General features: G+C 49.5%; 1 long non-coding RNA gene across 1 annotated transcript; it reads left to right on the forward strand.

Annotated features, from left to right (window-relative positions):
* Nucleotides 1–26981, forward strand: LOC142698022 (uncharacterized). Its single transcript, XR_012865646.1, has 5 exons — nucleotides 1–312; nucleotides 15372–15831; nucleotides 15971–16173; nucleotides 24130–24224; nucleotides 26478–26981. It is a non-coding gene; the product is annotated as an uncharacterized LOC142698022 (long non-coding RNA).
* Nucleotides 26982–27218: the final 237 nt, after the last annotated feature.

A 27218-nucleotide genomic window follows, 5' to 3' on the forward strand; every position in this document is an offset into this window, starting at 1 on the left:
ATAGATTTCTACCACATGTAAACATAAAGGTTTTCTATATTTTCTTTGCTATCTTTTCTCTAACCCACATGGCCACTCTATGGTGATGCAGGTGGGGGCGCTATTTCACTGTTTACCTCCGGCAGCAGAAGGGCGAGGTGCAGCCCTGCCACACAACAACAATCCTGGTTCCGCAGTAGAATGTTCAGTTTTTTTGGTGTAAACTTTTTGCATAGATTTTCATTGTAGGATCTGTACAAAGTGGAGCTGCCAGGAGATCGGGGACTTGATGAGATGGACGCATGCAGCTCCCGTCAGGAACATACTGGTTAGGTGAGTCGTCCCACCTCATAATATCCATGAAAAATGGAACTAAATAGGTATTGGACAAATATCAAACTATCACTGCCAGGCAAAAAACTTTAAAACCTCATTTTTAATAAATATTAACTGTAAAAAAAATAATCAAATACCAATTTAATTTTACTACAAAACACATGGCACCTGGATCAGTGATACAAGCATCTTTGGGGTACTCCAGCGGGTAGAGTTCATAGAACAGGGTATAATACTAGTAATACCAGTTCAGTATCCGGGCATAATAAACAATGAGTAGTCCCACCTCCCCTTTCTCATCCATATTAGGCTCTGTTCACATCTGCGTTGGGGTCCCGTTCTGACGTTCCGTCGGAGGTTTCCGTCAGAACGGGACCCTGAGCAGACACCGATGAAAACCAGGGGATTCCGTTTCCATCACCATCGATTTCAATGGTGACGGAGCCGATGCCCGTGGTTTCCGTTTGTCTCTTTTGTGCTCCGGACCCGTAGTTTTGCCGGAAGCAATAGCGTAGTCGACTACTGAAATCAATGGTGATGGAAACGGAAACCCCTGGTTTCCGTCGGTGTCAGTTTGTGTCTGCTCAGGGTCCTGTTCTGACGGAAACTTCTGACGGGAACGTCAGAACGGGACCCCAATGCAGATGTGAACAGAGCCTTAGGGCATGACCAGACGTGGCGGAATTGCTCTGAAATTCCGCTGTGGATAGTCCGCAGCAGAAATCCGCAGCGTACACGTTTCTCCATTGCTTTCCACAGCTTTTTAGTTGGGTTCGTTTACACGTTGCGGACAATTCCGCTGCGGAGCATAGGCTGCGGTGCGGAATTTGGTGTCCGCAGCATACACTGGCTGTTGCGGACGTGTAGCGGACTTGTTGCAGACTCATTGCGGAATTTCTCCATTGACTTCAATGGAGAGTGAAAATTCCGCAATGAAGTCCGCAGATGTTATGTGTGCTGCGGAGCGTACTGGTTTTACTAACATGATAGTTCTTCATTCTGGCTGGACCTATGTATCTCTAGATCTACAGCCAGACTGAGGAAGTCAATGGGGCTCCCGTAATTACGGGTGACTACGTGTGTGCACCCGTAATTACGGGAGCGTTGCTAGGCGACGTCCGTAAATAGTCACTGTCCAGGGTGCTGAAAGAGTTAAGCGATCGGCAGTAACTGTTTCTGCACCCTGGACAGTGACATCCGATCACAATATACATCAGCCTGTAAGAAAAATAGAAGTTCATACTTACCGAGAACTCCCTGCTTCTTCCTCCAGTCCGGCCTCCCGGGATGACGTTTCAGGCCATGTGACCGCTGCAGCCAATCACAGGCCAATCACAGGCTGCAGCGGTCACATAGACTGCCGCGTCATCCAGGGAGGTCGGGCTGGATGTCGAAAGAGGGACGCGTCACCAAGACAACGGCCGGGTAAGTATGAATTTATTTTTCTTTTACTAGGGAAAGGGCTGTCCCTTCTCTGTATCCTGCACTGATAGAGAGAAGGGAAGCCCTTTCCCCCTCAATACGCAACGGCCAGTCCGCATCAATTTAATGCCCATTTTAGGCAAAGCCGCGACAGAATCTGCAACGCAGATTATGTGCGCCATTGATGCGGACAGTGTGTGCAGAACTCCGCCACGTCTGGTCAAGAAGAGGCCGTACTGAAAGAAGAAAAAAGGAATAAGGGAAGGCCTCCATGACTAAAATAGATGGGAGGGACACAGAGTTGGCTGGCCTATGAGAGGAAAGGGGGGGGGGACAGCAGGAGGGCTTGAGTGAGAAGGGGTGGGGATTGAAGGGGATGTACCTGTTTCCTGTTTGTGCTCTCCCTCTCTTCGCCAGGACACAGAAGCAGGAACATGTTTGTTACCCCTGCTGCGTCTGATGAGGAGGCTATGGAGCTGTTGCGGGCCGCGGCAGCCTCTCAGGGTCCTGGATGGCTCGGAGCACGAGTAGCGACGCTGCTGCAGGGACAATCGGGCGCTCCGGTCCAGGAGCGAGCAGAGTCGGCTGGAGCAAGCGGGGAGCGCTCTGTCATGCCGGTGGTCGCGGGGCTGCTGGTGCAGGCCGAGGTACAGGACCGGCGTACCAGGGGGTCGGGCAGGAGAAGAGGAGAGCCCGTTTCCCCCATGACTCAGGCCAGGGCTGGCACTCCCGGCGTGACGCGCAGCACGAGGCGCTCGCGCCCGCCCGCAAGGCTGAGTCCTGAAGACATCCCGCGGGCGCGGCGGCGCAAGAGGAGCCCATCAGTGGACCCTGCAGGCCAGACCCCAGGGCGGCCTGCCGCTGCTCTTTCGTCTGGTCCTGGGAGGAATCCCAAAACGCGGCAGCGCCCGGCGGCAGCGGCGAGGAGGACGCGGCCTTCACTTCCGGTCACATCCTCTCCTTCTTCAGCACGTGGCGGAAGGGCAACGGCGACCCTGCATGGTGATGTGCCAGCCAGAGGGTCGGCTCATGGTGTCGTCGAGGTGGAAACGACCGGAGGTCGCAGGATGAGGTCGGTGGTTGGAGTGCCAGGGACGGAACAGCTTGGAGCTGGTTCAGCGGGACGGATGAGGCATGAACTGGACCTCGGCCAATTGGATGATGCGATGTCACCCCCCCTTTACTCAGACGAAAATCGGAATTCCCCGTGCACACATTGCCAATGCGGACAGCGCCAGAGGGAGTCCGGAGCATTGGAGGACGGTGAGCGGCGGGCCTCTCCACGTGGACATGGGGGTCCGGCTGACGGGTTCACAGGCCCTGGGCAGCCTGGTGAGTTGACACCTACGTTACCATTTCCAGCTTTATTGATGTCGGGTATCGGTGTAGAGGGTGTCGAGGCGGTGGGCGTTGCGGCGGAGTCGGGGGTCCCGTCGCTACAGGCGGGTGCGGGGGATAGTTTGGCGGAGTTAGTGGGATGTTTAAAAGTGTTAGTGGGGCGGCTAGGTGGTTCCCCTTCCCAAGAATCGTCAGGTGTGGCGCCGGCCGCGGTGTGGGGGGGCAGTGTTGGAAGCGCTCCGGTTCGTCAAAACGGTGGGGGGTTGAATGCCGGGGCAGCGGTGGCAGTGGCGGCGGCGGTTCAAACAGACTCGCCAAAGGAGGTTGATAGGGTGCGGCTTGATGATCGTGCGCGCGGGGAGGTTTATGTTTGTTATGAGGGCCCGTTAGGGGCGCATTTAAAGCAGGAGGTAAAGGAAAGGATTTGGAAGGACGAGTATGTGGAGATTTTTTCCTTGCTTCCGCTGGAGAAGTTTAATTTAGATAAGGTGAAGCGGGATGAAACAAAAAAGGATGAGGAAGAAAAGAGACGGTACAGGTTGATTCCAAAAACGTTCGTCAATTGGATGCAGGCTTTTGCAATTTTGGCGAGCGTTATTGGGGAAAAGGCGCCAGATAATTGTTCCGGCTTGTTTTGTTATTTGGATGCGGTGGGGGAGGCGCATCGGGTTTATGGGGGCCAGGCCTGGCTTCGTTACGATGAGCAGTTTCGGCAGAGGAAAGCGGTGCGGCCGAATATACGGTGGGACCATAAGGACATAGCCTTATGGTTGAAAGTGACGGCACTTTATAAGCAGGGGCAGTCCTTTCCCGGGAGCGGGAATGCAGCAGGAACTTCCGGCGGGGGTAGTCAGGCCTCAGGTTCAAAATTTGGGACGTGTTGGCAGTTCAATGAGGGGCAGTGCAAATTTGGAGCGACGTGTAAATTCAAGCATGCGTGTTCACATTGCAGCGGGCAGTCACATGGAGCGTCTAAATGTTTTAAGAAGGGTAAACGACAAGGGGGAGCCAGCGGTGCGTCTGGTTATGGGGGAGACTCCGGTGAAACTCATAAAGATGGCCCCCTTTCTAAGTAGGTACCCCAATAAGGAGGGGGCGCGGTTGATTAGTTTAGGTTTTGGTTACGGTTTCGTTATTCCGCCCCCTTTGCATGAGGTCCCTTTCACGCAGCGCAACCTTAAGTCGGCATATCAGCATGCGGGGGTAGTCTCGGAAAAAATCCGGAAGGAGATTGATCTGGGCAGAATGGCGGGCCCCTTTAGCACGATCCCAGTTCCAGGTTTGGTGGTGTCACCGTTAGGGGTGGTTCCAAAACGAGAAGGTAACAAATTCCGGCTTATTCAGCATTTGTCCTTCCCGAAGGGGGCGTCGGTTAACGATGGCATTGACCAGGATCTCTGTTCTGTGGTCTACACGTCGTTTGATGCGGCGGTAGCGTTGGTACGTGGTTACGGAAGAGGGGCTCTGATGGCAAAAACTGATATTCAAGCGGCGTTTCGTTTGTTGCCGGTTCATCCGGACAGCCAGAGGTTGTTGGGATGTTATTGGGAAGGGGATTATTACATTGATCGATGCCTTCCCATGGGTTGTTCGTTGTCGTGCGCGTACTTTGAGGTGTTTAGTTCTTTTTTGGAATGGGTAGTCAGGGTGGTCGCGGGGGTGGAATCAGTTATTCACTATCTCGACGATTTCTTGTGCGTTGGCCCGTCGTGTTCGGGGGTTTGCGCAAATTTGTTGGAGACGGTCAATTGGGTGTCAAGGGAGTTCGGTGTACCCTTGGCTGTGGAAAAAACTGAGGGTCCGGTGACGACCATTTGTTTTTTGGGAATTACTATCGACTCCGTAGCAATGGAGTGCAGATTGCCGGAGGATAAGTTGGGGGATTTGCGGTTGGTAGTGGAGCGAGCGTGTCGGATTAGGAAAATTACGCTACGTGAATTGCAGTCCTTATTGGGGAAGTTGAATTTTGCCTGCCGCATCATGCCGATGGGCAGGGTTTTTTGTCGGCGGTTGGCAGCGGCGACGGCGGGGGTTCGGGAACCCCATCATTTCATTCGTCTGGCTGCAGAGCACAGGGAAGATTTACAGGTCTGGCTCCATTTTCTGGCACAGTATAATGGGCGCTCTCTTTGGATGTCCCGGGCGTTAGATAGCTTCGATTTGGAATTGTTCACTGATGCGTCTGGGGCGGTGGGGTTCGGGGCGTTCTTTAAAGGTCAATGGTGCGCGGGAAAATGGCCGGTTGCATGGGTGGAGGCGGGACTGACGCGTAACTTGGCCCTACTCGAACTGTTTCCCATCGTGGTGGCGGTCACCATTTGGGGAGACAGGTTCCGAGACAAAAAAGTGCGTTTTCATTGCGACAATTTGGGGGTGGTGATGGCTATAAATAATACTTCGGCGTCGTCCCCTCCAGTGGTTCGCTTGTTGCGTCAGTTGGTGCTTTCCTGTTTGAGTTTAAATGCATGGGTGGTGGCGGTGCATGTTCCCGGGGTAGAGAATTGTATTGCTGACGCGCTTTCTCGCTCGCAGTGGGATCGTTTCCGGCAGCTGGTCCCGGACGCGGAGTTAACAGGGGTGGACTGTCCCAGTCATCTGTGGGAGCTGGTATCCAGGCGGCAGGTGCATTGATTAAACGTTCACTGGCCAGTGCGACGTGGTCGTCGTATGCGGCTGGATGGAGGCAATGGGAGGAGTGGGTGAGATCTTTGGGGGATGTGTGCTCGGATGATGATAGGATGGTGGCCTTGCTGTTTTGGTTGGGGGATGCGTTCGCCCGGGGTTGCACGGTCGCTAAGGTTAATCGCTTCGTGGCGGCCATTGCTTTCGGTTGTAAGTTACGGGGGTTGGCAGATATCACGAAGCGGTTTTTGGTGGGCCAGGCATTGAAAGGGCTGAGACAGGGTGTAGTGGTGAGGGATAAGAGGCGTCCCGTGTCATTTCAATTGTTGTGTTCCCTGGAGGTGGTGGTGCGGCAGGTGTGTCGTTCAGAGTATGAGAGCAAGCTTTTCCGGTTGGCTTTTGCGTTAGCCTTTTTTGGAGCTTTTCGGGTAGGGGAATTGGTTTCCCCCAGTTCGGTGAGAGCGGGGGGCTTGTTGCAGGATAATGTCGATTTGTATGAAGACAGGGTGGAGATAGTGTTGCGAAGGTCCAAAACGGACCAAGGAGGGGCAGGACGTCGAGTGGTTTTGCTGGCGGTCCCAAAGAATCCGGTTTGTCCAGTGTTGTGTGTCAAGGAGTACTTGGCGGGTTTAGATCTCTCAGACGGGCCGTTGCTGCGGCACGAGGATGGCTCGTTTCTGTCGCGGTATCAGTTTATTTCGGTTTTCAGAAAGTGTCTGGTGGCTAGCGGGGTGCAGGCAGAGCAATACTCGTCTCATTCTTTCCGTATAGGGGCAGCGACGGAGGCGGTGAGATGGGGTTTAGATGATGCAGGCGTGCAGCGGATAGGGCGTTGGGAGTCGGCGCGTTTCCGTTCCTATGTGCGCTTGAACATGTTGTGATATATTGATGTATAGCATGTTCCGGGTGCGTGCGTTTCCGCCTGAGTATTAATGGTACGCGGCAGCAAGAGGTGGTGCATGTATGTTCTTCATTTGTTTTGCAGGCCGTGACTCATGCATGGTGTGGATTATGGGACATTCTTTTGTGTACTGGGGTGCCCTTCGCGCGGATGTACGGCCGGACGGTCGACAGCTCAGGATTCCGCGGGACGCGGCGGTTGTGAGGTCGATGGGTATACGGGGAATGACATGGAACAGGGTATTGCCCGAGTTTCACAATTTTGTACTGCTTGACAGGGCGCCGGAGGTACTGGTGTTGCATGTGGGAGGCAACGATTTGGGTATACGCCCTTTCCGGGAGTTGGTACGGGACGTCAAGCATGATTTGCTCTGCTTATGGGCAACTTATCCTAAATTGGTGACGGTGTGGTCTGAGATGGTCCCTAGGAAGAACTGGCGGATGGCCCGTTCTGTGGGAAAAATTAACAAGGCTCGCATTAAGGGGGGATTCACACGAGCGTGTATTCGGTCCGTGCGGGCCGCGTGGTTTTCACGCGGCACGCATGGACCAATACAAGTCTATGGGGCAGTACAGACAGTCCGTGCTTTTTGCGCAGCGTTTGTCTGCTGCGCAAAATGCGCGACAGGTTCAATAACTCTGCGTATTTCGCGCATCACGCACCCATTGAAGTCAATGGGTGCGTGAAAATCACGCGCACCACACGGAAGCACTTCCGTGGGACGAGCGTGATTCGCGCAACAGCAGTGAAAAGGATGAATGAAAACCGAAAAGCACCACGTGCTTTTCTGTTTCCGAACATCCAAACGGAGTGTCTTTGCGATGAGCGAAGCGGGACAAGCGTACCGAACTTCACCGGGTTCGGCCAAACTCGTTTTGGCCGATCCCGGCAAAAAAATTATCGGTACGCGACGTCAGGAGATAGTCACTGTCCATGGTGCTGAAAGAGTTAAACTGTTTCAGCACCATGGACAGTGACTTGCGATCCCAAAATACATTAACCTGTAAAAAAACAACGAGGTTCTAACTTACCGATTACTCCTGTCTCCTTCCTGCAGTCCGACCTCCCGGGATGACACTTCAGTTCAAGTGACAGCTCCAGCCAATCACAGGCCAAGCACAGGCTGCAGCCAATCACAGGCTGCAGCGGTCACTTGGACTGCTGCGTCATCCAGGGAGGTGGGGCCCGATGTCAAGAGAGGCGCGTCACCAAGGACGCGTCACCAAGGACGCGTCACCAAGGCAACGGCCGGGAAGTTCTCGGTAAGTAGGAACTTTATCTTTTTTTTTTACAGGTTTTTCGCTGTTGTGTTCGGCATTCACTGTCGAGGGTGCTGAAAGATTTAGCTCTTTCAGCACCTTGGACAGTGACGGGCGTTGACAAGCCTCATCTCTATGATGCCGGCTGCGCGAAAATCACGCAGCCGCGCATCAGACACGCATGACACACGCAGCTGTCAAATGGTTTTTGCGCTCGCAAAACGCTGCGTTGTTTGCGCGCGCAAAAACGCAACGTTCGTGTGAATCTCCCCTAAGGCTAATAGGGCCATATCGAGCTTCGTGACGCGTAATGGTGGGGTTGCGGTGCGCCACTGGGATCTGGAGGCTGGGACAGGCAGCTACTGGAGAGAGGACGGTGTGCACCTCAATGAGGTGGGGATGGATATGTGGAGTCTGGCTTTGACCGATGGAATTGAGCGAGCGGTGGGAGTGTGGAGGAGCTCGCAGGCGTGAGGTGGTCAAGGCCTGTTTCGCTTTGGCGGGGGGGAGTCCTTGAAGTAGGTCGTTAAAAGTGGTGGGGGGGAATGCATCACGGGATGCACCCACAATTTGTCGGCTTCTTAGGGTGTTACCCCTTTTGAAAGCTGGGTTATATATATTTATATATATATGGTGGTCATCTGCAAAAAGGTAATTTGGTGCTCCTGGGCCGGGTTACGGCTGGGGGTAAGGTATTTGTGGGCAGATGGCCAAAATTAAGTATCGGTGGCTTCAAGGACTTGCCCCTGTCATTCTGGTTGGTTTATAATGTTATGACCCTGATAGGGTCGCAGTGGGTTATTTGTTGTTATGATGTATCCCCTTTTTTGGGGATTCAAAAATTATGGTATTTAAAGTTATTGTTATTTAAATAATAAACGGCTGCTGTGGCCATTAAAATCCAACTCTGTTTCAGTGTCTGCTTTGGGAGGGTAGATTTACATAAGGGGAGAAGCGACTCGACTTATTTGAGTCATGCCCTTAGACTGTCACACAGAAACCTCTGCATGTTCTTTATATCCACAATTTCTAGTTATAATCCCTCCTCATCGGGCTGCAGCGGCCAAACCGCAGGAGAAGTGGGGGGTGTGAACATAATCTTAGGCAAAAATGCTGCGAAAACCGTTTTCTTTGCCTCCCATTGATGTCAATGGGAGGTCAGAGACGGAAACGCTTGAAGAAAGGGCTTGACGCTGCTTTTTCCTGTGAGTGTTTTTTTCTCGTGGTAAAAACGCCTCTGCTTCCCATTGAAATCAATAAGATTAGTTTTCGGACGTTTTTTGATGCGGTTTTCGATGCGGTTTCCACGTCAAAAACGCTCCAAAAACTCTGTGTGAACTAGGCCTAATATTTCTCCATATATTACATGTGGATTTTGCAGCATATTTGGCTGTGCATCCTTTGCATTACATCTACTGCAGATTGTTACTGCTGCAAGTTTATGCAGTTTTCTAGAACCCTATTCACATTCATGCTTCATGTGTCAATTTGACCATGGAAATCTGCAATAAATATGTAACATGTGAACATAGACTTAGGGGCTACACGTGATGTTTCAGGCTACATTTACACACTGCAACCAGGTTACATCACACTTGTCTTCTCTCCCAGATTGTCCTGGAGACTTCCAAACTAGGGAAGATCTTACATGATGTAGCTGCATAAAGGAAGGCACTCTGCTGGGACTATTTGTGAGGGGGAACTCTGCTTGTAGAGGTTATTGGGGGCCGTCTGCTGGGACTATTTGTGAGGGGGAACTCTGCTTGTAGTGGTTATTGGGGGCACTCTGCTGGCACTAATTATTGGAGGCACTTTGCTGGGACTATTTGTGAGGGGGAACTCTGCTTGTAGAGGTTATTGGGGGCAGTCTGCTGGGACTATTTGTGAGTGGGAACTCTGCTTGTAGAGGTTATTGGGGGCAGTCTGCTGGGACTATTTGTGAGGGGGAACTCTGCTTGTAGAGGTTATTGGGGGCAGTCTGCTGGCACTAATTATTGGAGGCACTTTGCTGGCAATATGGGTTATTGAGGGGTCTCTGCTGGTAGTGTTGTTTATGAAGGGGCAGTATACTGGCCCTGTTTAACCCCTTCCCGACATTTGCCGTACATGTACGTCATGGAAAGCATTGACTTCCCGCATCTTGCCGTACATGTACGCCGAATGTTTGGGACCGGCTCAGAAGCTGAGCCGGTGCCATCATCACCGGATCTCAGCTGTATCTTACAGCTGACATCCGGCTGTAATGGCGGGGACCGAAATTAGCTTCGATCCCCGCCATTAACCCCTTAAGTGCAGCGCTCAAACGCGATCGCTGCACTTAAGGTGTTTGCAGCTCATCGGAACCCCAGTAATGAAATTGCCGGGGTTCCGGTGGCTGCAATGGCAACCGGAGGCCTAATACTGGCCTCCCGGTTTGCCTAGCACCGAAGCCGGTCAAGATCCGCCCGGCGGCGGAGCCTGATCGGCTTCCGTAGCTGCCGGCAAGATGGCGCCGGGTCAGGAGCTGATCCGGCGTCATCAGCGGTGGAAGTCAGCTGTACTGTACAGCTGACATCCACCTGTAACGGCAGGAACCGGAGCTAGCTCCGATCCCTGCCATTAACCCCTTCGATGCAGCAATCGAAAGCGATTGCTGCATCGTAGCGGTTACTAGCAGATCGCCAGCCCTGACAGGCAATCAGGACTGGCGACTGCTGTTATGGCAACAGGAGACACAATGGTCTCCTGCTCTGCCATTACGGAAGCCGATTTAGGCCCCGCCGGGAGGCGAAGCCTAATCGGCTTGCTGTCAGTGAATGACTGACAGATCTAATACATTGCACTACATAGGTAGTGCAATGTATTAGAAAAAAAAAAATCTGACCGTTGGACCTTCAAGTCCCCTAGTGGGACTTGAGAAAAAGTGTAAAAAAAGTGTAAAAAAAAGTGCAAAAAATAAAAGTTTGAAAACAATAAAAGTTTCAAGTAATCAAATAAAACACAATCGCCCTTTTACACTTATCAAGTCCTTTATTATTGAAAAATAATAATAAACCATATGTATTTGGTATCGCCGCGACCGTAACGACCTGAGGTATCAAAATATTATATTATTTATTGCACGCGGTGAACAGCGTAAAAAAAAACGTAAAAAACGTTACCAGAGTTTCTGTTTTTTAGTCACTTTGCCCTACAAATATTGGAATAAAAAGTGATCAAAAAGTTGCACGTATCCAAAAATGGTACCTATAAAACCTATAGCTCGTCTCGCAAAAAACAAGCCCTCATACACCTCCGTCGACAAAAAAAGTAAAAAGTTATGGTTCTCACAACTTGGCGACAGAAAAAATACATTATTTTTACAGAAGTAATTTTATTGTGCAAAAAGTTGTAAAACATAAAAAAGTTCTATAAATTAGGTATCGCCGGAATCGTACGGACCCGCAGAATGAAGGTAACATGTAATTTATAACGCATGGTGAACACTGTATAAAAAAAAGCTATGCCAGAATTGCGTTTTTTTGTTTACCTGGCCTTCCAAAAAATAGGATAAAAGGTGATCAAAAAGTTGCATGTACCCCAAAATGGTACCAATAATAACTACAGCTCGTCCCGCAACAAACCAGCCCTCATACCGCTACGTCTATGAAAAATAAAATGAGTTATGGCTCCAATAAGTCAGGAAATAAAAAAATATGCAGTTGTGCCCGAGGGGAACATTTCTTCTGTTTGAAGAGGCGATTTATCAAGGACCTAAAATTAGGGAACCAGGAAAGGGAGGGCCCAAACATATCCGCTGGAAGCGACGGTGCCCGTATTATACCAGGACAACACTTCACAGCAAAATTCCCCAAACTGCAAAGGCGCGGAGTGTGGACCAAAAGGGGGATAATAAAGGACGCCATATATCAGTGCGACACCGGCCTGTGCAGAAAGGATTGCTTCACAGCGTAACACACATCTATGGATCATTTTATTGTTTTTTTTTACCCCATTATTATGCCACCTGACTATGCCACTTATATACTCCGCCCCGCTTACATATGCCCCACATTATAAACGGAAACACCAGTAAGACTCCAAACAAAAATATTACCAAGCAAATTCTGCGCTCCAAAAGCCAAATGGCATTTCCTCCCATCTGAACCCTACAGCGTGCCCAAACAGCAGTTTCCTTCCACATATATGGCATCGTCATACCCGGGAGAACCCTTTTAGCAATTTTTGGGGTGTGTGTCTCCAGTGGCATAAGCTGGGCACGACATATTTGCCACTGAATGGCATATCTAGAGAAAAATATAAATTTTTAATTTGCACCATCCACAGAGCATTCATTTATGGAAAAGACACGTGGGGTGAAAATGCTCACTACACCCCTTAATAAATGCCTTGAGGGGTGCAGTTTCCATAGTGGGGGTCACTTATCAGGGGTTTATTTTTATTATTTCACATCTGAGCCTCTGCAGTTGTGAACCAATACTTTGTAAATCGCCAAATTAGGCCTCAATTTTACATGGTACGCTTTCACTCCTGAGCCTGGTCGACTGTCCAGGCAAGAGATTAGGGCCACATGTAGGATGTTTCTAAAACCAGGAAACCCAGCATAATAATTAGCGGGCTGTCTTGTTATGGTGGCACAAGCCGGGCACCACATATTGTCCACATATCTGTGGAAAAAATCCCATTTTCACTCTGCAACATCGAGTTCACACTAATTTCTACAAAACACCTGCAGGGTTAACATGCTCACTACACCCCTAGGTAAATGCATTGAGGGGTGTAGTTTCCAAAATTGGGTCACTTCTGGGGGGTTTCCACTGTTTTGGGCCCACAGGCGCCCGAAAACCAATCCAGCAACATCTGCACTCCAAATGGCGGTCCTTCCCTTCTGAGCCCTGCCGTTTGCCCAAACAGCAGTTTATGACCACATGTGGGATATTGCCGTACTCGGTAGAAATTGCTTTACAAATGTTGGGTTCTTTTTTTTCCTTTATTTGTTGTGAAAATGAAAAAATGTGCGCTAAAGCTACGTCTTATTGAAGAAAAAGGATTGTTTTTATTTTCACTGCCCAATTCTAATCAATTCTATGAAACATCTGTGGGGTCAAAATCCTCACTACGCCCCTAGATGAATTCCTCAAGAGGTGTAGTTTCCTAAATGGAGTCACTTTTTGGGCGTTTTCATTGTTTTTTCCCCTCAGGGGCTTTGCAAATGTGACATGGCCGCCGCAAACCATTCCTGCTCAATGTGATCTCCAAAAGCCAAATAGCGCTCTTTCCCTTCTAAGCCACGCCGTGTCTCCAAACAGCTGTTTATTACCACATGTGGGGTATTGTTTTACTCGGGAGAAATTGCTTTACAAATTTTGTGGTGCTTTTTCTCCTTCAGTCCTTGTGGAAATGAGTAAAAATAAGCTAAACCTACATTTTCTTTGAAAAAATGTAGATTTTTATTTTCAGGGCCTACTTCCAATAATTTCTGCAAAAAACCTGTGGGGTCAAATCGCTCACTATACCCCTAGATAATTTCCTCAATGGGTGTAGTCTCCAAAATGTGGTCACTTGTGGGGGGTTTCCACTGTTTTGTCTCCTCAGGGACTTCGTAAATGTGACATGGCCTCCGCAAACCATTCCTGCTAAACTTGAGCTCCAAAAGCCAAATAGCGCTCTTTCCCTTCTCAGCCCTGCCGTGTGTCCAAACAACCGTTTATTACCACATGTGGGGTATTGTTTTACTCGGGAGAGATTGGTTTACAAATTTTACGGTGCTTTTTCTCCTTCAGTCCTTGTGGAAATGAGAAAAAATTAGCTAAACCTACATTTTCTTTGAAAAAATTTAGATTGTCATTTTCAGGGCCTATTTCCAATTATTTATGCAAAAAACCTGTTGGGTCAAAACGCTCACTATACCCCTAGGTAATTTACTCAATGGGTGTAGTTTCCAAAATGGGGTCACTTGTGGGGGGTTTCCACTGTTTTGTCCCCTCAGGGGCTTTGTAAATGTGACATGGCCTCCGCAAACCATTCCTGCTAAACTTGAGCTCCAAAAGCCAAATAGCGCTCTTTCCCTTCTCAGCCCTGCCGTGTCTCCAAACAACCGTTTATTACCACATGTGGGGTATTGTTTTACTCGGGAGAAATTGCTTTACAAATTTTTCTCCTTTAGTTCTTGTGGAAATGAGAAAAAAAATCGCTAAACCTACATTTTCTTTGAAGAAATGTTGATTTTAATTTTCACGGTCTACTTCCAATAATTTCTGTAAAAAAACTGTGCGGTCAAAATGCTCACTGTACCCCTAGATAATTTCCTTGAGGTGTGTAGTTTCCCAGATGGGGTCACTTTTGGGGGATTTTGACTGTTTTGGCACTGCAAGAGCCCTTCAAACCTGGCATGGTGCCTAAAATTGATTCTAACAAAAATAAGGCCCCAAAATCCACTAGGTATTCCTTTGCTTCTGAGGCCGGTGTTTCAGTCCAGTAGCACGCTAAGGCCACATGTGGGATATTTCCTAAAACTGCAGAATCTGGGCAATAAATATTGAGTTGCATTTCTCTGGTAAAACCTTCTGTGTTATAAAAAAAATTGTACTAAAAATGTATTTCTGCAAAAAAATATGAAATTTGTAAATTTCACCTCTACTTTGCTTTAATTCCTGTGAAATGTGTAAAGGGTTAAGACATTTTCTAAATGCTGTTTTGAATACTTTGAGGGGTGAAGTTTTTAAAATGGGGTTACTTTTTGGGGGTTTCTAATATATAAGGCCCTCAAAACCACTTCACAACTGAACTGGCCCCTGTAAAAATGGCCTTTTGAAATTTTCTTGAAAATGTGAGATATTGCTGCTAAAGTTCTAAGCCTTGTAACATCCTAGAAAAATAAAATGATGTTCAAAAAACGATGCCAATCTAAAGTAGACATATGGGGGATGTTAATTAGCAACAATTTTGTGTGGTATAAGCATCTGTCTTACAAGCAGATACATTTAAATTGGGAAAAATGCTAATTTTTGCAATTTTTCGCTAAATTTTGGTGTTTTTCACAATTAAATACTGAACATATCGAGCAAATTTTGCCAGTAACTTAAAGTCCAATGTGTCACGAGAAAACAATCTCAGAATCGCTTGGATAGGTGAAAGCATTCCGGAGTTATTACCACATAAAGTGACACATGTCAGATTTGAAAAATGAGGCTCTGTCAGGAAGGTCAAAAGTGGCTAAAGAGGGAAGGGGTTAAGGGACAATACTCTGCTGGCACTGTATGGGGGCACTCTGCTTACTCTAATGATGGGGTCGCTCGCTGATAACTGAGGCTTCTTAGCTGTCCTTATGGGTGGCATTTACATAGGAAAGAAATTCTCAAACCACATCTCAAATCTCCCTGTAGTTGATTCTAAAAACAGACAAGTACGGCTCAGAAAAACGGCTGCAAACAAATAACCATTGATGTGAATGGAAATGAACAAAATCTTTTTTGCTTTCTGTGATTATTATTGACATGTTTTATAAGACATGTTACATCTCGTGTTATACACAGCAGGAGGCAACAGCACACGTCTTATCACACAGGAAGAGGAAATACATCAGAAAGGAAACAGGAAGAGGAAGAGCAGCCATGTCATACAGGAAATACAGGGAGTGACATCATCACAGGAGGTAACAGCACACGTCTTATCACACAGGAAGAGGAAATACATCAGAAAGGAAACAGGAAGAGGAAGAGCAGCCATGTCATACAGGAAATACAGGGAGTGACATCATCACAGGAGGTAACAGCACACGTCTTATCACACAGGAAGAGGAAATACATCAGAGAGGGAAACGGGAAGAGGAAGAGCAGCCATGTCATACAGGAAATACAGGAAGTGACATCATCACAGGAGGTAACAGCACACGTCTTATCACACAGGAAGAGGAAATACATCAGAGAGGGAAACGGGAAGAGGAAGAGCAGCCATGTCATACAGGAAATACAGGAAGTGACATCATCACAGGAGGTAACGTATATCCTGTGTGCGGGGACCCCAGAAATATGATGAGACTGACGTATCAGGGCTGATACATAGTAATGTTATGTTAATGTGATGTCATTATATATAATTACGTGTGTGTTTAGGCTGTGCTTATATATGTTAGTAGGTCGGACCAGAAGGATCGCGTGTTCTGTATACAAGCTCCAGATAAGAAGAACATGGATCAGCACAACAACACCAGCGCTCCTGGGACTGCGCTCCAACCACACAGCATTTCATCCGGAGGATCGACTGTTCCGTAGTCCAAAACGTGGCTTCTCGGGTTCTATTCCTACAATGGAGGAAAAAGTCAATTACATATTTTCAGTAATTATTGTTACATGACCTTCCTAAGTAGAGTCGTGTGTTAATGAACCTTCCCTTACCCATCTTATCCCTCCACCCCCACCTTTAGGAAAGACACGTGACACCGAGGTTGGATGTGAAATGGCCACAGCAGCCGTTTATTAATTTCACAGTTTTATCAAAACAATTTAAATCCGAAACATTCGGATAACTATTTAGGAATCCACCAGAGAATTCCTCCTAATAATTCACTTGACCCAACATGGGTCAGAATCGTACATAACAATTTAACGTTAACATTAACCCGAGCAGAGGAAGTCCTTGAAGCCCCTTCAGATGTTCCTTTTTAAGAACACACCGAATTAGCCATCTGCAAACCACCAATTACCTCCAGCCGTAAACCAGCTCGGAAGCACCGTTCACCTCTGCAGATGGCTCCAACCACTAGAAGTCCACTTCAAGGGGATAACACCCGATGAAGCCCTCAAGTGATATACCGACCACTAGAAGTCCACTTCAAGGGGATAACACCCGATGAAGCCCTCAAGTGATATACCGACCACTAGAAGTCCACTTCAAAGGGATAACACCCGATGAAGCCTTCAAGTGATATACCTTCTACCAGAAGACCACTTCAAAGGGATAACACCCGATGAAGTCTTCAACCATGTACCTTTTTTGGGGGACGCATACCCCCGATGCGACCCCCCCACCATTTTGTACTGACTGGCCTCAAGGACTCCCCCCGCCAGCTGCCATGACAACAGAACCTACTCCGGGAAAAAAGGAAAAACATGTTAAATAAGCACACAAAACAAAGACAACACTCATAAACGGACGTACATAAAGCCCCACAGGGGTAACAAACAAAGGGCGGGAGGGTGGGAGCTTGTCTCTCCCTGTGTTACTCCTCCCGCTGCTTCCGGCTCAATGCCGCAAACAGCGGGAAGCTCAGCAACGGCCCCCTGACTCCTCCTTGTCCCTCCTCCACCTCCTCCTAACTCTCCCTCCAACTCTCCCTTACCTATTAACCCTTTCCCTACCAGTGAGGTCATGGAGGCTTCCCCTTAAGCCCTGCAGGCTGCGTCCAGCCTCTTCTTGACCTTCCTAAGTAGAGTCGTGTGTTAATGAACCTTCCCTTACCCATCTTATCCCTCCACCCCCACCTTTAGGAAAGACACGTGACACCGAGGTTGGATGTGAAATGGCCACAGCAGCCGTTTATTAATTTCACAGTTTTATCAAAACAATTTAAATCCGAAACATTCGGATAACTATTTAGGAATCCACCAGAGAATTCCTCCTAATAATTCACTTGACCCAACATGGGTCAGAATCGTACATAACAATTTAACGTTAACATTAACCCGAGCAGAGGAAGTCCTTGAAGCCCCTTCAGATGTTCCTTTTTAAGAACACACCGAATTAGCCATCTGCAAACCACCAATTACCTCCAGCCGTAAACCAGCTCGGAAGCACCGTTCACCTCTGCAGATGGCTCCAACCACTAGAAGTCCACTTCAAGGGGATAACACCCGATGAAGCCCTCAAGTGATATACCGACCACTAGAAGTCCACTTCAAGGGGATAACACCCGATGAAGCCCTCAAGTGATATACCGACCACTAGAAGTCCACTTCAAAGGGATAACACCCGATGAAGCCTTCAAGTGATATACCTTCTACCAGAAGACCACTTCAAAGGGATAACACCCGATGAAGTCTTCAACCATGTACCTTTTTTGGGGGACGCATACCCCCGATGCGACCCCCCCACCATTTTGTACTGACTGGCCTCAAGGACTCCCCCCGCCACAGCGAAACAGGCCTTGACCACCTTAAGCCTGTGAGTTCCGCCACACCACCACCGCCCTTTCTATTCCTTCTGCTATCGCCAAGCTCCAAAGATCAATGCCAACCTCGGTCAGATGAACCCCATCACCCCTCCAGAAGTTCCCCACTCCTGACTCCAAATCCCTGTGCCGCACACAAATGCCCCCGATTTTTGCTACGAAACGGGACACCGCCCGATTAACTTTTAATGCGAGCCTTATTGACTCTTTCACTGACCTAGCCAACCGCCAATGTTTCCTCGGGACTATGTCCGACCACACTATCACCAACTTGGGATAAGAAACCCACAAACCCAACATATCGTGTTTGATATCCCGCACCAACTCACGCAAGGGGCAGACTCCCAAGTCATCCCCACCCACGTGCAACACTAAGACCTCCGGAACCCTATCAAGCCGGGCCTATGTCTGGAATTCTGCCAACCCCCTGCTCCATGACATACCTCTAAATCCCAGCCAATGCACAACCGCATCCTGTCGCGGAATGCGCAACTGGCGACCGTCCGGGCACGTACGAATGACCCAGTGCACGTACGAATGACCCAGCAACCACACCAAACACGGAGGCGAATCTGAAATGGAAAACAATTAGACACTGCCATACAAAACATTTTTTAAGCGTTAACCACAACCTCATAACAAATGGAGCGGACATAGGACTTAACTCAGTTGGACTCCCAACGACCAATGCGCCGCACCCCTTCATCATCCAACCCCCAGCGCCCCGCTGCAGTTGCTGCGCCAATCCTGAAGGAATGAGATGAATATGAGCCCGCCGCGACACCAACCGCCGTCAGACATTCCTTAAATACATCTCCAAACTGAAACCTGGACAAAACGACCCGTCCACATGGCGTAACAAAGGCAAATCTGGAGACCCCGCTTGCGGCTTAAAAAACCCCGCATGCACTCTACTGGGCACATAACCGACCCCGGGAGGGCGAACAAAACTATCAGCTTACCCTTCCCTACTTGGCTAAGCAAAGCAAACGACACAGGCCTTCTACTATCCGCCTCCCCTCTACCTCGGCCCAACCCCTTCAAAGCCTGTAGCACCAAAAATTCCTTAGATACATCTTGAAAGCCTCGTAACTTGAAACCAAACGCCACCGCAGATATGAACCGGTTCACCTTTGCCACTGAAAACCCCGCCTCCCAGGCGTCCCCTAACCAGTACAAAAGTGCCACCAACCTGTCTCTATCCGTATTGACGTCACCCAACTCTCTTACCCACTCCTCCCACTGCCTCCAACAAGCAGAATAAGCACTCCACGTCGTGCGCGCCAAAGACCTTTGTATCAGTTGTTCTACGGGACCGAGACCAGATCCCAAAGATGTTCCGGACAAGCCAAACCGAGACGTTCCGCTCCCAGTGCCAATTGCCGAAACCGGTCCCACTGCGAGCGAGAAAGAGCATCAGCGATGCAATTCCGTACCCCCGGCACATGCACCGCCACCACCCACTCGTTCAACGACAAACATACCAACACTAAATGTCGCAACAATTGAACTACAGGAGGAGAGGACGCCGTGATGTTATTAATGGCCAGCACCACCCCCATGTTGTCGCAGTAAAAAAAAACGAACCTTCTTATCCCTGACCCTGTCCCCCCAAATGGTTGCCGCCACCACGATGGGGAACAGCTCGAGCAGGGCCAGATTCCGCGTGAGTCCGCTGGACACCCAACTAGCCGGCAATTGACCTGCGCACCACGGACCTCCCCCGTAAGCTCCAAAACCGCCCGCCCCAGCCGCATCCGTAAAATTATTCAAATCACTCGCACTCCCGCCGTTGCCCCTGCCAACCGTCTACCAAACACCCTCCCCATTGGCATAATCCGGCAGGCGAAATTCAACTTCCCCAGCAGCGACTGAAGCTCCCGCAGCGTCATTTTCTTCAGTCTACAAGCCCGCCGTACCTCCAGCCTCAAAGCACCCAGCTTATCCGCAGGGAGACGACACTCCATTGCCACCGAATCTATTTCAATTCCCAAAAAACAAATCGTCGCTACTGGGCCCTCCGTTTTTTCTGGCGCCAAAGGGATCCCAAAATCCCTCGCAACCTTCTGTAGTGCATAAAGCAAATTACCGCAAACCGGCGAACCCCCCGGGCCAACGCACAAGAAATCATCTAAGTAATGGATCAACGAGTCGACCCCGGATACTCCCCTCGCTACCCACTCCACGAAGCTACTAAACGCCTCGAAGTACGCACAAGAAAGGGAACGCCCCATCGGAAGGCACCGATCCACATAAAAGGCCCCATTCCAAAGACAGCCCCAACAGCCGTTGGCTTTCTGGATGAACTGGCAACAACCTGAACGCCGCCTCGATTTCGGTTTTTGCTAGCAGCGCGCCCGGGCCCGCAGCCCGCACTAACCCCACCGCCTCATCGAATGAGGTATAGGCTACGGAGCACAACTCGTGATCTATCCCGTCGTTTACCGACGAACCCTTGGGATACGATAAGTGTTGAATTAAACGAAATTTTACGGGCTCACGCTTAGGAACAATACCCAACGGGGACACAACTAAATCTTTTACTGGCGACTCAACAAAAGGCCCTGACATGCGACCCAACGAAACTTCTTTTAACAATTTGTCCGACACGACCTTGGCATGCGAGTAAGCCGATTTTAAATTCCTCCGCGTAACCGGAACCTCATAAGGAGGCGGGGAATAACGAAACCAACACGAAAACCCTCGTAAAGCAACTTAGCCGCCGCCCTGTCCGGATACTCATTTAGATAAGGGGCCATCTTTTCCACCCTCACCGGTGACACCCCCTTGACCAGCCGCGGAGGACTGGTTCCCTGACCTCCTTTTCCGCATACATTTCGCCGCCCCGTGTGATGCACCATTACACTCCGAACACACGTGCTTGAACTTGCACGTGGCCCCGAACTTGCACTGGCCTTCATTAAATTGCCAGCAAAACCCTGCCTTTCCCCCGCCGCCTTGTCCAACCTGACTAGACTGGCCTCCTTGGCCGGCGCTCCCGGGGAAGGACTGCCTAACCGGAGCCGTAACCCGTAACCAGAGAGCAATATCCTTCTGGTCCCACCGAATCGCCGGCCGAACCGCTTTTCGCTGACGGAATTGCTCGTCGTATCGCAGCCACGCCTGGCCCCCATACGCCCTATGAGCCTCCCCAATAGCATCAAAATAACAAAACAACGCCGAACAATTTTCCGGCGCCTTTTCCCCTATCACACTGGCTAATATGGCGAACGCCTGCGACCAATTAACGAACGTCTGCGGGATAAGCCTATACCGCCGCCGTTCCTCCTCGTCCTTTTTACTCTCGTCCCGCTTGCTCTTATCCAAATTAAATTTAGCGAGCGGCAAGAGAGAAAAAATCTCTACATATTCGTCCTTCCAGATCCGCTCACGCACCTCCTGCTTTAAATGCGCCCCCAACGGACCTTCGAAACACACATACACCTCCCCACGAGCGCGATCATCAATACGCACCCGATCGCCATCTTTTTGCGCCTCGGTCTGTACCGACACCGCGACCGCCTCTCTAACCGCCGTTACGGGCCGCGCTTGTAACAATCCCCCTTCCCTGGGACCCTCCCAAACTACCGCCGGGGACACTTCCGTGACTACCGGCGCCACCGCCCTATCTAGGCGCCCGACCAGCTCTCTCAAGCAACCCACTAAGTCTGCCAAACCCGCGCCATCGCGCCCGCCCGCGCCACTACCGGCCACCGATGCGACGCTAGCAGCCCCCCCGCCGATACCCGACATAAAAATCGCTGGATATGACAATGATGGAGTTATACACTCACCGGGCTGCACAGGCGCTGTGTTCCCGTCAGCCGGACCATCCTGACCTCGACGATACACGTCCAGTTCACCTTCCTCCAGCTCTTCTCTCGCCGACGACTGTCCATCCAAACGACATCTTCGGAACGGGGATGAGGACGCGCTGACCGATGGGCCGGCAACCTGCCGCCCGACCGCCGGGACCCAGACTTCCGACCGGACCTGTTGCCTCGACGTCGCTGCAGATCTAGACGTCCGTCTCGCTGATCCTGAAGAAGCCTGCCCCCTGGCCGGAACATCACCAGGCGGGGCGGCCGTACCTTGTCCTCCGAATCTTCCATCCGATGGGGGAGGGGTGACAGGGAGCCCGGCCTGCGACTCCCTGCTTACCGCCGGACCCCGTCGCGGCTTGGGATTCCTGCCAGGACGCAGGGCCTGGGAAGGGGCGGTCCTCCCAGCTGCCTGGCCTGCAGCGTCCGAGATCGGGCTCCCTCTGCGACGCCGTGTCCGCGGGACTGCCTCAGGACTGAGGCGCTCTGGAGGTCGGGACCGCCGGGAGGGACGGGTCGACCCGGCCTGAGTCGCCGTCACCCCCGGCAACGCTCTCAGCCTGCTCCGAGCAGGAGCGGTTGTTGCCGACTCCCCCCCCGCCGCCATAGTAATGCTAGTAAGGGGGCCGGGGGAGGGGAGCCTGTCCCCTGCAACAGACCCCGAACGCCGGGCCTGGCGTGGCGAAACGGCGTCCGGGATCCTAGTTAATGCAGCCACGGTCTCCTCAAGCCATCCGGGACCGTGGTGCACATCAGCGGCACGCAGCCGCTCTAATAATACGGCCTCCGACATTGTTATAAGCGCGGGCAACGGGGAGCTTGTCTCTCCCTGTGTTACTCCTCCCGCTGCTTCCGGCTCAATGCCGCAAACAGCGGGAAGCTCAGCAACGGCCCCCTGACTCCTCCTTGTCCCTCCTCCACCTCCTCCTAACTCTCCCTCCAACTCTCCCTTACCTATTAACCCTTTCCCTACCAGTGAGGTCATGGAGGCTTCCCCTTAAGCCCTGCAGGCTGCGTCCAGCCTCTTCTATATCTCCATTAAGGAAATCTCATGTATGGAATATTTTTTTGTATCACCTTAACTTCTGGTTACACCTGAAATGCCCTATAAGGGTATTTAGATATCATAGAGGGGGTATCACGCTGGAGACCCTCTCTATGACCCAAATGGAAGCTCTGCGCCACCTCTGTCCAGAGGCTGTGTGTGGTATTGCAGCTTTTCTGTATTGAAATGTATAGGGCTAAGCTGTCCACACACCGCACATCACCTGTGGACAGGTCTGGCTCTGTTTTTGGAAGACGTCAGCTCTATTTTTCTGATTATGTACAACCCCTTTAATGAAATAATCTCTTTAGAGGGTTTTCTCCATCTCAGACGTTTATGTGATATCCACCTATGCGCATGCACGCAGCTCTCTCCGTTCTGTACTATGGGAGTTACGCAAATAGTTCAACAGCGCTCAGCTGTTTCCGAAACTTCCATAGAACAGAATAGAGAGAGGGACGTGCGAGGCCTTTCCCAAGTCATTCTCCACCTGGAATCAGCAGCCATTAGACGGGACAGGGATCTGGGAACAAAGCAGGACAGGGTCAGGGAGAGACCTCCGTTTTCCACATCGGTGTGAGTCCCAGAGAAATAGTAAGATGGGACTACCCCTTTAAATAAAACTTCTTGGTGATGATCCATTTTCTTAAGGTGTTAATTAAACTATGGACAGTGGGGGCGAAGAACCCGCACCCAAAATATCTATACTGGAGTGACATGCGTGTTACTAACGCTGTATACAAGCTCCCCCCGTATAACAGACAGGGCCCTCACTGAGACTTTGTAGGGGCTCCTAGAGACAAATATATATTGATGTACAGACATTTTCCCCTCCCCCGTTATTGTGCAGCACGACCTCCCCACATATAACAGGCAGGGCCCTCACTGAGACTTTGTAGGGGCTCCTAGAGACAAATATATATTGATGTACAGACATTTCCCCCCCCCCCCCGTTATTGTGCAGCGAGATCTCCCCCCGTATAACAGACAGGCCCCTCACTGAGACTTTGTAGGGGCTCCTAGAGACAAATATATATTGATGTACAGACATTCCCCCCCCCCCCCCGTTATTGTGCAGCGAGACCTCCCCCCATATAACAGGCAGGACCCTCACTGACCCCCTGGACAGACACATAGGCCTGAATATATTTATATCTTTATATTTTTCATTATTCACCTGCAGGAAATGTTATTATTAGAAATGGGGAGAAATACTTTGTGTTTTTTTTGTTTCTGATGTTATTTTTGTTACTTCTCAGGTATAAGGAGAAAAGTATCCGGCACATACAAGATGAGACGTGGATGAAGATGTGCGGAGGACTGTACCCCACCGGGAAAGAGCGGGCTGTCACTGGTATTACCATGGGGCAGATTTACTAAGGCCTCATGCACACGACCGTAGTGAGGTGCATTGACCGTGACTTGCGGCTCGTACGTCCGCGGAGTGTCACCCGCGGCCGCCCACAAATTGCGGGCCGTGCATATGACCGCGTGCATTATTTTCTATGAGCCTGTACCGCAAAACACGACCGTAATAAGACATGTCCGTTGTTTTTGCGGTCCCGGTTCCTGGGCAATGCACGGACCGTGGAAACCAAGGTCGTGTGCCCATATGGGCCCATTGAAATGAATGGGGCCGCAATTCACCTGCAGATTTGCGGGTGAATTGCGGCCGCAAAAATAAGTTAGTGTGCATGGGGCCTAAAACTATCTGAGTTTTACACAGTGTAAACTGATACAAGGAAGTCAGAAACTGCGCCAAATTTATCACAGTGGTGCACGATGTATGATAGATTTTACTAGACATGTTAGACACTTTTCTCTTCCTTATACCACCTCTTGGTTGGCTTAGTTTAAGACACGCCCCTTTATTCTAGGCCACGCCCCTTGTCAAGAACGCCGCAAAATGTGTCTAAAACAATTAATAAATATGGCGCACAACATGTACGCCATAATTCTGGCTCAATTTGAATAGTAAATCTGCCCTACTATGAATGGAATATAAATTTGGGGTTAGTATTCAGGGCATATTCCCTATTTAAAGAATTGATAAGAGTCGGGAATCCTTCAGCTTAGTCCATTCTCTCTACTATCAGTCAGTACAGGGAGTAGTAGTACATAGAAAACATTACATTGTCACCATGTCAGCTTTATTCTGCCTGCACTGACAGCACAAAGTCTTCATGGTGACTGCAGGACTGGAAGTCAAGGACCACCTCTATGATGTCCGCGGGACCTAATAGGGATATGGCGCTTTTTCCATTTAAGAATTTGTCAATGAGCTGATAATCCCAGTGCCAATTCTGGCTGCAAGTAATATATAAAGGGGCACACCTACCTCAAGTACTGGCACAGTATAAGGTCATCAGGGTGACTGCAGGACTGGAATTAACGCTCTTTTATGAAAAGGGTGTGTTGCAATGTTCGGCACATGGCAGCTTTGTGTATATAGTAGTATATAGACCCTACTGCACTGATTCTTCATACTATACCCTAATATAGCATAGTTGACAATATTTGGCATTTCTTTCTAGGGACACTTTGGTTTCAGATGGATTGAGACAGGACTTGACAGGGCCTACCTTTGACAGAACGTGGTTCATTGGGCATGGCTTGTCATGGGGCAGGGTTAGTGAGAATACACTTTGTGTACCAGATATTCCCTGTATTCTGTCCTCACTATAAAAACCTTGCAGTAAGGACAGTATAGAGGGAGGGTATCGCCTGCAGAAGTGATCTAAGTAAGTATGGCACGTGACCACTGTGGCCAGTGATTGACTAGTGCGATCATGTGCCGATACGGGACATCACTGGTCCAGCCTATGTAAACAGGCCGGCAGGGGATTGTGAACCGCCGGCACTGGAGCCGCAGAGAATTAGAAGGTGGGTATTTGCTAAATGGTGCAATTTTCAGTTTGAATTACAATTTTTATAAAGCCTGGAAAACCCCTTTAATACCAAACCCTAAAATGTATTCAGACCCCGGACAAATCCCCTTTATGTGCTTCCCGCTCCTTCAGCAGCTCTGGGTCCCATTCGGCTCCGGACCCCACCTCTGCTGGCTGAGCCAGGAGCTGTTAGTGATATTGGCCTTTACATATTGGAGTAATCCAATAGATAACAGCCAAGTTTTTAATAAAATCCTGCGATGTAGTTTGGGTGGGCACTGCGCCTTTGATTGCATGACAAATTTTTCTTGGAGTTCCCCTTTAAAAATTGGTAAGCGGCGGGTAACACAAATACTTCACACGGGGACAGTAAAGTAAAGCCCATTTTATTTTGACTGTGTTTCTGGACCGGACAGGTCCGGGACTAAACTTGACTGGTCCCTTCATCAGGTTAAGATCAGATAAAGGGACCAGTCGTGCCAGAAACGTGTATTTAAATAAAATTCTACCATCACTTGGCGCCCCATCTGTCCCCGTTTTGAAACCTTTGTGTTAACCGCATCTTAGTTGAGCAGATTTACTTGTGAATTTTGTATCTTAGTTGAACATAGAACGCACTACCTACCTACCTGGCAGACAAAGGGTCTTGGTGTGGGTCACGGGGAATATCTTCAAGAGAGCAACTCTTCACTAGGACATTTTATTTATTCTTGTTTCAGAACTGAAGGGAATGTACCGTACATCAGCAGGAGGAAGCCCCGGTGTCGAGAACGTCAGCCATGGAAAGGGATGTGCCAGATCAAGGTCTCTACGCTAAAGAGGCAGCAGATATGAACCACTAATGTCCATCTAAGAATGCCGGAACGTCATCCGTCCACACCTCCTCCTTCCCATCCCCCACTGTCCAGAAGGGGATTTTAAGATCCATCCAATTAAAAGACAACTGTCCAGAAGTCTTTGAAAATGAAGCCTTGTCCATGATTCGCAGGGCTGCGGTGAAGTACAATGGTTTTGGGTGTTTAATGGCAAGTCTCTTCAGATGCCCGGCAATGGACTTCCTCCCCTCGTCCTGTTTGGTAGGGTCTCTGCACTCCCTTTCCTATAGAACAGCTGCCCCTACAGATTCCCAAGGCCATCCATATTTTTTTCCTGTCTGGCTGATAGCAACACATGTCAATAAAAACATACCTCAATGTATTTATTGTATTTCTAATAAAAATGGATAGACAAATACATAAAAATAATTTGTTTTAATTCCAAAGAACTATCATGAAATCTATATTATACCTGTGTAATCAATTGTGGACATGGTCACTGATTCATTGAAGAATGAGTAGGCTGGGTAACCCATGGAGTAACATCCAAACAAGAAAGACATCTTCCTGCTACAAAAACAGAGGTCATAATCAGGACGAACGTACACCACCATACAACAAAGTCCAGCAAAGAGATCCCCCAGC

This window comes from Rhinoderma darwinii (genome assembly GCF_050947455.1).
Source record: "Rhinoderma darwinii isolate aRhiDar2 chromosome 11 unlocalized genomic scaffold, aRhiDar2.hap1 SUPER_11_unloc_19, whole genome shotgun sequence".
Classification (NCBI taxonomy): Eukaryota; Metazoa; Chordata; class Amphibia; order Anura; family Rhinodermatidae; genus Rhinoderma; species Rhinoderma darwinii.